The following is a 12,276-nucleotide window of genomic DNA, read 5'->3' on the forward strand; positions in this document are numbered from 1 at the left end:
TGGCCCGTGAATGACTTTAACGCACGGGGTAGAAACTTTAATTCACTCTTCCCACCACGCTCTTATCCTGAGCGACGTATGCTGCATGCATCACGCAGGGTAGATAACGGAGGCGCGTGGCATAGGAGAGCATCAAGGCGAGGGCTCAACCTTCTCGGATTGGTGGAGGAGGATGGCGGTCGCTCGTTGAGGGAGCGGCTCCCCTCTCCGGCCCGCCTATAAAAGGAGGGGCGAAGGGAGGGCGGTCGCTCATTCACCCTTGCGCTCCCCCTCCTCTGTTTTCTACTTCCTGCTGGTTATGTCAAAGAGTAGAGCTTGGGGCCAGGCCCCGGGCCCTAATTTGAGGTTTCATGTGGATCCGAGGGGAGTACTCGGGCGGGGCGGCGACTACGCCAGAGGTGGCAACTTTGGTGGGCTCGTCACCGGGTCGCCCGTAGCCATGACTCTAGTGGGAGGGGACGCGAGCGACGCCGTGTTGAGGCCCGTGGCGGGCATGGCTTGCGGTAGTCGGTCGCTCCCCATTCTTCTTCCCTTCACGACACAGGGAAGGAGTCATGAAAGGTGTTCGCCGCTCGCAAAGGTGAATCTGACTCCCCCTGGGCATTGTCCTCTTGCCGCGCAGGAGGGCTGTTTGCTCCCATACACGTCTTCGGAACGTGCGGGGTTTCTGACGTCAGGGCTGTCGGGGACGACCATGCTCTCTGTGGGCTGACTCAGGGAGCATGGTGCCCGATGTGGCTGCCGAGCTGAGGTCTTCGGGTGGTAGTGATGTGGACGGCGGCGGCAACCCACGATGCATCAAAAATGGGGACGACCGTTCCGATGAGTCGTGTTTGCCGGTGACTCCATGTCCCCCATCTGGTCCTCCGGCAGCGTCACCATCCATGCCTGCCCTCCGGTTTCTTCCTCCTCGCTGGGGAGCGGCGTCATCTTGATCCTGGGGAGGCACCGAATCCCAGCCGCGTACACCCCTGGCCTCCTCGACCTCTTCCTGAAGGAGATGGACAAGGGCAAAGGCATCACGGAGCACTTATCTTTTTTCAATCTTAAACTTGCCGGCACTTGCCAAATTTTAATTCAAATAATGTAATCTCTCGAGTCCATGTTTGTATTCTGTAAAGTTCGTACTTGTAATATCAGCATATTAATGAAAAAGATGAACCTTGCCGGGAACTCGCGCATGTATATGTCCATGCAGAGGTGGGATGCCTCTTTAGTTAAATAAACGAGTCTTCCCCGGCAGGCTATCCTGCCGGTACCCTTTTGATTTTTCTTGCCGGAGAACTGAGCCTACCAGGCAAAACATAAAGGGACCAGCCCCCCACCAACCTCTTTTCACCAAAGGCCACTGCGACCATCCTGACCGAAGCAACATTCGAGTCAAGGATGGGAGCACCTAAGTTTCAAAGAGCGGCGAGGTTTTCTTATGCGCAAGTTTTTGCTTACAGAACACTTATGGACAGGAGGTGGAACTTATCTGTTTGGCTTGTCGGGGATCATAGTGTTGGTCCATCTTCCCAACTCCTTGTAGAGGCCAAGTTCACGGCAGGAACCTGCAGCTTCATGCAGATGGGAATGATGCAAGATGCGATCCTATCTATATGCATATGAAAATGCTTATGCAATGCTCTTGGAATGCTCATGCATGCATGCAACTTGGTTGGGGGCTCCCCAACGCTTCATTTATTTCTCTAATGCTTAGGATCATTGCCTGGCTTTGTACAAGGGGTAACATGCAACTGAGGCAAGACCTGTATAAAAGGGTGCCTGCCGGGCAGGGCCTGATAGCCGCGCCTTACGGGTAGAACTTGTGGAGATGCTCAATATTCCATGAGTTTTGCAATTTAATGTCATCTCCGGTCTCCAAACAAACTGCGCCAGGTCTGGTGACTCGTACTACCTGGTAAGGGCCTTCCCTTGGCAGACTGAATGCGCCTAAGGACAAGGTCGCCTTCCTCAAAACACCGGCCATGGACCCTGCAGCTTTGGTAGTGACGCAGGGCCTGCTGATAGCATGCAGCACGCATAGCAGCCCGGAGACGGTTCTCCTCGAGTAGCACAGCATCCTCATGCCAGTGCTGATCTTGTGCTACTTCATTGTAGGCAAGCACTCGAGACGATCCGTTAATGAGTTCTGTGGGGATAACTGCTTCTGCCCCTTAGACTAGGGAGAAGGGAGTCTGCCCGGTAGCTCGATATGGTGTCGTTCTGAGGGACCATAGAACTACCGGAAGCTCATCGATCCACCGCCTGCCGTGCTTTTGCAGCGTATCAAAGGTTCTTGTCTTGAGTCCCCGCAGCACTTCAGCGTTCGCCCTCTCAGCTTGTCCATTGCTTCTGGGATGTGCGTTAGAGGCAAATGAGATCTTGCTTCCGAGGGTATGAACATATTGCATGAAGGCGCGGCTCGTGAACTGGGTGCCGTTGTCGGTAATGATCCTTGCCAGGACCAAAACGACACACCAATTCTTTCAAGAACTTGATAGCTGACTGAGCAGTCACCTTTCTCACGGCAGTCACTTCCGGCCACTTTGTAAACTTGTCGATAGCAATGAACAAGAATTCAAAGCCCCCGGCTCGGAAGAAAGGGCCAAGGATATCGAGCCCCCAGACCGAAAATGGTCATGATAAAGGGATTGTCTGAAGGGCTTGGGCAGGCAGGTTGATATTCTTGGAATGGAACTGGCATGCTTCACATCTCTGTACTAGCTCAACCGCATCTTGGAGGGCCGTGGGCCAATAGAATCCTTGCGGGAATGCTTTCCCAACCAATGCCCTTGATCCAATGTGGGAGCTGCACATGCCTTTGTGTATCTCAGCCAGCAGTTCCTTTCCTTCTTCCCAGCAGATGCACTTCAATTTCACACCATTGGGCCTCCTTCCGTACAGAGTGTCATTGACAAACTGATACATACTAGCCCTCCGAGTTACTCTTTCAGCTTCATCTTGGTCACCGGGAAGTTATCCGGTTTGGAGAAAGTGCACTATGTGCCTTGCCCAAGTTGGAGCATGGGGCTCGGCAATGAGGACTAGCGGCACCTCCTCAACTGCGGGGGCACATTCCTCGTTCGCGGGGGCCATGAGCCCAGCTGGAGGGTGCGGTCTGGCAGGTGGTGAGGAGTTGTTTCCGGTAGGGTCCCTACCAGGAGCGGAAGGCTCTACCGGGAGAGGCTTACCGGAGTCCATCTTTCTCCTTTTCTGGGCCATTGTTGCTGGGGATACGGAGGGCTGAGTAAGATGGAGAACAAAAGCCCCTGGTTCCATAGGAAGCTTCTGCGCAGCACACTTTGACAGATTATCAGCTATGTTGTTTTCCGCATGGGGTACGTGCTTTGTTTGTAATCCGACAAAGCGCTCCTCCAATCTTCTTACTTCCTCAACGTATGCCTCCATCAATGGGCTTTGATAATCCTTGTTGACTTGTCTCACCGCAAGCTGTGAGTCTCCCCAAATGATCAGCTTCTTAATTCCCAATTCCGCGGCAATCCTGAGCCCGGCAAGGAGCCCTTCATACTCTGTTGTATTGTTAGTCACCTCTTCCCGGGCAAAATGCATCTGGATGACATATTTAAAGTGCTCCCGAGAGGGGGCAACGCGAAGCACGCCAGCCCATGCACCTTGTAGGGAAAAGGCACCATCGAAATACATAATCCATTCTTGGGGCGCCTCCTTGCCGGGGATGACTATTTTGGCACTTCCTCGTCATGGGTTGGCGTCCATTCTACAATAAACTCTATCAATGCCCTGCTCTGGATTGTTGATGTGCTCTCAAGCTTCGGGCCAAAATTGGATAACTCCAAAGCCCACTCCACTATTCTACCGGTAGCCTCAAGGTTTCCGAGTATCCTTTGCAGCGGGAAGTGAGTGACAACCATGATCTCACGGGCTTGGAAGTAGTGGCACAGTTTCCTTGAGGCCATGATGAGACCAAAGATCAACTTTTGCACGCCAGAGTACCTCGATCTAGCCCTTGTAGCAAGGAACTGACGAAGTACACTAGGCGCTGCACCACTTTCTTCCTTGCCGTCTCCTTGTGGTCGCTCTCGCTGCTGTGCTCATTTCTCTCCTGATCCTTCTCTGGCTCTGTCGGTCCTTGCTCGCTCTCTAGTTTGTCCACTTCCCTCTGTGCCACCAAGGCTGCACTGACCACTTGGTTGGTTGCCGCCAGGTATAGCAGCAACGGTTCTTGTGGTTTGGGAGCAACCAAGGTGGGCACAGAGGACAAGTAGGTCTTCAACTCTTGTAAAGTTGCGTCTGTTTCTGGGGTTCACTTCATGGGTCCTGCCTTCTTCAGGATTTCTAAGAATGGCAGGGCACGCTCGGCTTACTTGGAAATGAATCTGCTTAGCGTGGCACCGCACCTTGTCAGGCGCCTCACATCCTTGACTGTCCTTCGCGCTTGGATCTGCTCGATAGCTTTAATCTTGTTGGGGTTGGCTTTGATTCCCCGATGGGACACGAAGAACCACAGTAGCTTGCCGGAGGGGACGCCAAACACACACTTCTCCGGGTTGAGCTTCAAGTTGATCTTGCGCAGATTGGCAAATGTCTCCTCTAAATCCTGGATAAGGGTTGCTCTGTCCTTGGTCTTGACCACAATAACATCCATATAAGCTTCAATGTTTCTGTGCAGCTGTGGCTCGAAACCAATCTGGACTGCCCTTGCAAAAGTACACCTACACTCTTTAATCTGAATGGCATGCGGATAAAACAGTAAGTACCACATGGGTGATGAACGATGTCTTCTCTTCGTCTTCTTTGGACATGAAGATTTGATGATATCTAGAATACGCATCCAGAAAGGAAAGCAAATCGCAGCCTGAAGTGGAATCCACAATCTGATCGATGCACGGCAGGGGAAATGGGTCCTTCGGGCAAGCCTTGTTGAGATGTGTGAAATCTATGCAAAGCCTCCACTTCCAGTTAGCCTTCTGAAGAACCACTGGATTCGCTAACCATGTTGGATGTAGCACTCCCCTGACCAAACCATCTCCTTCAAGCTTCTTTATCTCCTCCGTAATAAACTGCTGCCTCTCCAAGGCCTGCTTCCGGACTTTCTGCTTGACAGGTCGGGCATGTGGGCAGACAGCAAGGTGGTGCTCGATTACCTCCCTGGGAACACCAGGGATATCAGATGGTTTCCAGGCAAACACATCGACATTCGCCCACAGGAAGACAACGAGCACTCTTTCCTATTTGTCATCGAGGGTGGCGCTAATCGTGAAAGTACCATCAACGCCAGCCAGCCCTGCCGGGACCTTCTTCACTTGGGGTGCAGTGACCTTGGATCTTTTGTTGTTGGAACTCTCTGGCAAGTCATCAACAGGCGCAGCGTACTCCAAGGAGGTACGCTTCCCTGATTCCTTTGCAGCGTCATTGCTATCCTTCTTCTTTCCTCTGTCCTCCTTGGCGGGAACTGCTGCTGCCGCTGCCTCTGCCGCGACTGCGTCTCGGTACATCTTGTCCACGCAAATGATTGTGTCCTTCTCATCTGATGGGATGGAAATGACTCCTATCAGCCCAGGCATCTTCAAGGTGTTGTAGACATAGTGGGATGCCGGCATGAATTTAGCCAGGGCTGGGCGTCCAAGGATCCCATTATACGGCAAAGGGAGGTCGACCACATCAAACACAATCTTCTCAGTCTGATAGTTCGGCTCTCCCCCAAATGTCACCGGCAGCGTGATTTTCCCTTTGGATGACTCCTGCCGAGATTAACTCCTTGAAATGTGCCGGTGGCCTTCAATTCTTCCTCCGCTATCTGAAGTTTGCTGATGACTGCCGGGGAAATCAGATTCAACCCGGCCCCGCCGTCCACCGACATTTTTCTGACCTTGAGGTTGCGAATTGTTGGAGAGACCAACAATGGAAAACATCCTACCGTAGTGGTATGGTCAGGATGATCCTCTTCGTCAAAGATGATGGGAATGTGTGACCATTTGAGTGGTTTCCGGTCCCCTGGTGCTGGTTCTATGGCATTGACCTCACGTGCCCACCGTTTGAGTTGGCGGTGAGAGGCATCCAGAGATGCACCCCCGTCAATGCACAGGGCGTCAGTAGCCTTCTGAAACTCCTGCTCACTCGTTTCCTCTTCATCCCCTCCATCACTCTCATCATCACAGGTTTCCTTCTCTCAACCCCTAGCAGGTTTTCCTTGGTTCCGGAAGGGTTTGCCGGGGCGATTTGCTTCACCACCTCGGCCCTTACCGCTAGCGACATTCTGACCCTTTTCCTTCTCACGCTTCTCATATTCTGCTCTCTGCCTCTTAACAAGCTGCTCAACCTGATAACACTCTTGAAGGTCGTGGCCCTTGGTCCGATGAATCTTGCAGTACGACCCATCGCCTTTCCCGGCCTTCTCGGCAGCCGCAGCTTCCCGACAGTCGGCGCACACGGCAGCTACCTTGCCAGGGACTTCGGCCTTAGCCTTCTTGTCGGTACCAGCTGTACCCAATCCTTCGATAGACATCACTGCCTTATCCTTGCGTTTCTTACTGCGCTTCTTGCTCTTCTTCTGACTGGTGGATTCGTCATCATCCTCTGAGTCGACATTGATGCAATCCTCCTCTCCGAGCAGCTTCCTTCCCACCTCCATCTGAGCACACTTATCCACCAACGTGTAAAGATCCTTCACAGTCTTGGGAAACCGCATGTTCATCTTGGAATGGATCCTATGGTTGCGCACATTGGATTGGAAGGCAGCTGCTGGATGGATATTTGGGATGTTCCTGTGGATCTTGCTGAATCTCTGCAAATACTTCCGGAGGGTCTCTCCTTCTTTCTGTTGGAGAATCTGGAAGTCGCTGGGCCTGCCTGGCTCTTGATGGCCGCCGGTGAAGGCGCCAATGAACTCATGGCACTGGTCAGCCCACGACGAAATGGAGTTCAACGGCAGGTGCATTAGCCAAGACCTCACATTGGACTTGAGAGCCAAAGGGAAGTAATTGGCAAACACCTTCTCATCTCTTCCCCCAGCAACCTAAACAACGATGGTGTAGATGCTCAGAAACTTTGCCGGGTTTAGCCTCTCGCCATACATCTTGGGTATCTCTGGCTTGAACGTGCGAACGAACGCCTAGTGGACTTGCCGGAGCTCACGAGTAAAGGCAGGGTACCCAACCTCGAAAGGTAGGCTCCCGCCAATACCGAGCGCAGGCTCGTTAACATCGGGGCCATCGCACCCATCGGTCCGGCAGTGGTCGTCGCGGCATCGTTCAACGATGATGCGCACGTATCCCCTTCTCCTGTCCTCCGGGGCTCGCTGTCGGCCTGGACGTGCTTGAGGGTCGGAAGAGGCCATCGAGACGTCATCGGGTTCTTGATTCTGCGGTGCTCACGCTGGCTGCCGTGGCAGGGACTGCACCATGGGGGTGGCCCCTTCCGTACGGCCAGCAGCATGAGCTGTGGTCGTCGCCTGGGGAGGACGTGGCAGGCCAGCTGGCTACGAGCCCCATCCTTGGTGTGAGCAGACTCTGGATGGTGGCACGCCATTCGTCCATCTGCTCGGCCGCTGGCGGAAACCTTAGCAGCAACTGAGCCCACGCCATGGCCTCCATAGCAGTACTATGGGTGATGACGATGTAGATCGCACGGTCGCTCGGCTCCTGACGGTGCCAACAGCGACCGTACCACGTCCCCGCTGTTACGGGGTGGCCACCTGGATGGCATGGTGGCGTAGCGAAGGCGCTTGAGGGCCAACGGCTTCGCAGGGCATAGCGACTTGGTCGACCCATCCTGGGGGAGGTGCACACACTGCGGTCGCTCCCGCGGCGGGGGCGGCCGGAGGGTGGCGATTCGCCTCGGACCGAGCACCATTGTTGCGGCTGTGCCCGTTGGCGAGAGGAAGTGTGTGGACGGAGTAACCCCTTCACCCATACCTTATGGAGCATGGCCAGCGGGGTGTTACTGATGCTGCTCTCCTCCAGTGTCTCCTGCTCCTGCTTCGGCCGCGGGGGAAGTGGTGACGGTGCCGCCTGCTCCGACCACGTCCCCAGCAGCATCCACGTCCTCGCGTGGCTCCGCATCCCCTGTAGCATTGGTGGCTGTGGGCGGCGGGGGCCTTCGAGGTGGACGGGTGAGCCGAGGCACCGGATTTCTTCTTGGGCGCCATGGTCGAAGGCGTCGTCGAAGATGATGATGGCGATGAATATGACGCACTGCACAAGCATTCAGGTTCGCACAAGTGATCCCCCTACCTAGCATGCCAAAGATGTCGTGGGAAACCACGGCCACCTATGGGACCAAAGGCCCCTTGCTGGTTCGGCAGGGGGGATGTCACATTGCACAAAGAGCAGAAGAACGTGGGGCAGCACGGCAGAGATCACGCGGGCAATTTTACCCACGTTCGGGCCGCCGTGAGGCGTAAAACCCTACTCCTACTTTGGTGGATTGATGGTGGAAGAATGGTGGTAGAACGCAGTACACCTGTCCGGCAAGGTTGGCTAGGGTGACAGTGACTACGCGCGTATGAATGTGTGGGTATCCAACATTCTAACCCTTTCTATGGTTGCCATGGGCCTCCTTTTATAGATTAAGGGGTCACCGCAATTGCAAAGTAGTCATTATGTATTGATAAGATAGAAAACAGTGTATCATACCTACCCCTGCAGGCTGACAGGGTGCATTAAATGCGCAGCTCAATGTCACATTGTCGCTTGCCCGGCAAGCCTTGTCGGGCTGCTTTGCCAGCTTCACACCTGCTCGCTCGACACATCGCAGGACAGGTGTCGTTCTTAGGCATCTCTTGTAGAAAGAGGTTGCCTTGTGGCGAACGGCTGCCACTTAATCACTTTGCGGCTTGACACCGCACTGATTGACAACGTGGGTTGTGGCGGAGTAGTTGGGTGAGGTGGCTTTGCCTCCGCGAGTCCTGGCAGGCCCTGCCGGGACGTCTTGGTCGTTTTCTTCCGGGGATGACCCTGCCCTCGCCGATCTCACCTGCCCGGCAAGGGAGGCTTTTCTCCTGGCGGTATCTTGCTTCTCTGGCTTGGTCTAGGTCCTGTTGATCTGCTTTTTGTTCCTTCGAAGATCTTGGTTTCTTGTACTCTGGCATGACTTGGTGCTGTAATCTCGATCCCGTGCCTGTGCACAGTCTGGGCAACATACCCAGGGTTTGTTGCACCGACAACTTCATAAAGAATCTAGTGCACAAAACTCACTAGCAATTGGTTCATCATAATTGGATCTCTTAAAGATTAGCAAGTGGATGAGGTTCCATAAACTCTTTGGTTTTTTATTTTCAATAAATAGTTAAATACACAATTATTCTAACCAAACAAGCAAACGAGCCAAGTAAGACATAAAGTCAAACGAAAAGACGAACGCAAGAAAGGCGAAGAAAAGGGCAAATCTTTTCGAAAATCATTTTGGAAGTGTGTGAGAGGAAAATGAGAGGCAAGTGGAAAATAATGTAATGCAAGAGGTGACAGTTTATGATGAGTACTTGCTATGTCTTGACTTGGCGTAGATCTCCCCGGCAACGGTGCCAGAAATTCTTCCTGCTACTTCTTGAGCTTGTGTTCGTTTTTCCCTTGAAGAGGAAAGGGTGATGCAGCAATGTAGAGATAAGTATTTCCCTCAGTTAGAGAACCAAGGTATCAATCCAGTAGGAAACAACGCGCAAATCACCAGTACCTGCACAAACAATCAAACAATTTGCACCCAACGCGATAAAGGGGTCGTCAATCCCTTCATGGTTACTTGCAAAAGTGAGATCTGATAGAGATAGATAAACGGTAAAGTAAATATTTTTGGTATTTCGGGTTTATAGATCGGAAAGTAAAAGATTGCAAAAATAGTAGATCAAAAACTAATATTGTAGATCAGAATCTTGTATGATGGAAAATAGACCCGGGGGCCATAGGTTTCACTAGAGGCTTCTCTCAAGATAGCAAATAACAAGGTGGGTGAACAAATTACTGCCGAGAAATTGATAGAAAAGCGCAAAGTTATGACGATATCTAAGGCAAAGATCATGAATATAGGCATCATGTGTGTGTCAAGTAGAAAAAAACAATTCTGCATCTACTACTATTACTCCACACATCAACTGACTCCTGCCTGCATCTAGATTATTAAGTTCATGAAGAACAGAGTAACACATTAAGTAAGATGACATGATGTAGAGGAATTAACTCAAGCAATATGATGAAAACCCCATATTTTTAACCTCAATGGCAATAATACAATACGTGCCTTGCTGCCCCTACTGTCACTGGGAAAGGACACCACAAGATTGAACCCAAAGCTAAGCACTTCTCCCATTGCAAGAAAAACCAATCTAGTTGGCCAAACCGAACTGTTAGTTTGAAGAGAATTACAAAGATATCAAATCATGCATAAAACAATTCAGAGGAGATTCAAATAATATTCAAAGATAAGCTAATCATAAATCCACAATTCATCGGATCTCGGCAAACACACCGCAAAATGGTATTACATTGGATAGATCTCCCAAAACATGGCAGCGGTGGAAAAGTGTTTTTGTGGATGCCTCTGGTGTTTTGGGAATATATGTGAATATATAGGCGAAGGAATTAGGTCAGGGGAGTCACGAGGGGCCCAAAAGGGTGGGGGCGCCCCTACCCCTGGGCGCGCCCTCCGTCCTTGTGGCCGCCTCGTGGCTCTTCTGACTTGATCTCCAAGTCTCTGGTGTGTCTTCTGGTCCAAGAAAAATCATCGCGAAGGTTTCATTCCGTTTGGACTCCGTTTGGTATGCCTTTTCTGCGAAACTCAAAAACAAGGAAAAAACAGGAACAGACACTCGGCTCTAAGTTAATAGGTTAGTCCCAAATATAATATGAAATAGCATATTAATGCATATAAAACATCCAAAACAGATAATATAATAGCATGGAACAATCAAAAATTATAGATACATTGGAGACGTATCAGTGGCCCACCCGTCATTGACCCCCGAGGAAAGCCATCTGGTGCAAGGCACCTACGCACCTCAGATAGATTGGAGATCCCCGTGCAGTGGCGGAGCCAGGATTTTTGTTCTGGGTATGCAGAGTAAAAAAAATTTGGAAACGCAACAATATACAACACAAAAGTTCACATTGATGACACTAAGACTATACGTTATTTTTTGTAGAGTCAACATGTCAAATAATTTAGTTACATTGCAAGAATAATGGCAGTCACAATTTATGTCTACAATTGCCATTTTGGAATTGAGAGATGATTATTTAAACACATAAAATTCACTGCTCGCACTCTTCTTTGCCAACTATCCATACAAATTCTTGCTAAATACAATTGAATTATTAATTATACAATAGATCAATTAATACATTAAGGAGTATATATTATCCTCTATTCTGAATTGACTATTTGGAAAGTCAGAAAATTGAGAAGATGCTAAAAATGTTTGTTGATGTCGTTGTCGTGAAGTTGTAGAGCGTATGCACGCTGCCATCATGCATTGGACATTTGGGCTTGGTTGTTGCCTACCGTATGCGGGTGCCGATGACCGTTGTGTCAGTCTTCGCTACCCAACACAGTACCTCTTGATGCCCCAATCAGCGATCCCCCAATCCCTAGTTTTCCTTTACATGCCAATCCCTAGTTCTGGTTTCTTGTGAGGCTTTTTTTTAGGGAAAAGCCTTGTGGCAGTTTATTCAATAAGTGGAAGTGTTACATCAAAGAGTATATGAGGTAATAAGAAAGAGGGCATCTCCTCGAACCCTGGGGTGTGATTAACTTCCTTGAAAGTCCTTGAGGGATCCAATGATCCGTCCAAATATTTATCTTAGCACCCATGCCCTCTCGCCAAATATGACCTCTCTTGAATGTTTGGAGGCCCGCAACAATACTACCATGTAAAAGATGAGCCATTCTTGGGGCCTGCATTGATTAAATTTCCATATAGGTAATATTCCGATCTAAGTACTTGTGCGCACAAGGTATCGGGATGGTTAGTAGCCTCCAACTCTACTTTGCAAACATAGCAAGATTGAAGGGGTATAAGTCTCTGAATCACATCGGTCCTTTATTTTTTGAAGGCACATCCTCCGCCATGCAAACCAGTGCGTCCTTTTCTACTCTTCACTAGCCCCCCCCCCCACCAAAAAGCACACAATGCATCCATTATCGCCTTGCACACTTTCTTTGGAATTTTAAAAACAACCATAGCAAAAACTAGAATGGATTGAATAATTGCTTTGAGTAGGATCTCCTTTCTACCCATAGATATAATATTCTCTTTCCATTCCAGTTTCTTGCAGTCTGTCTCGAGTCACCGAACCATCTACGAGGCGCCCAGGAAGGTGCCGA

The sequence above is a fragment of the Aegilops tauschii genome, chromosome 1 (assembly GCF_002575655.3).
Source record: "Aegilops tauschii subsp. strangulata cultivar AL8/78 chromosome 1, Aet v6.0, whole genome shotgun sequence".
NCBI classification, from domain to species: Eukaryota; Viridiplantae; Streptophyta; class Magnoliopsida; order Poales; family Poaceae; genus Aegilops; species Aegilops tauschii.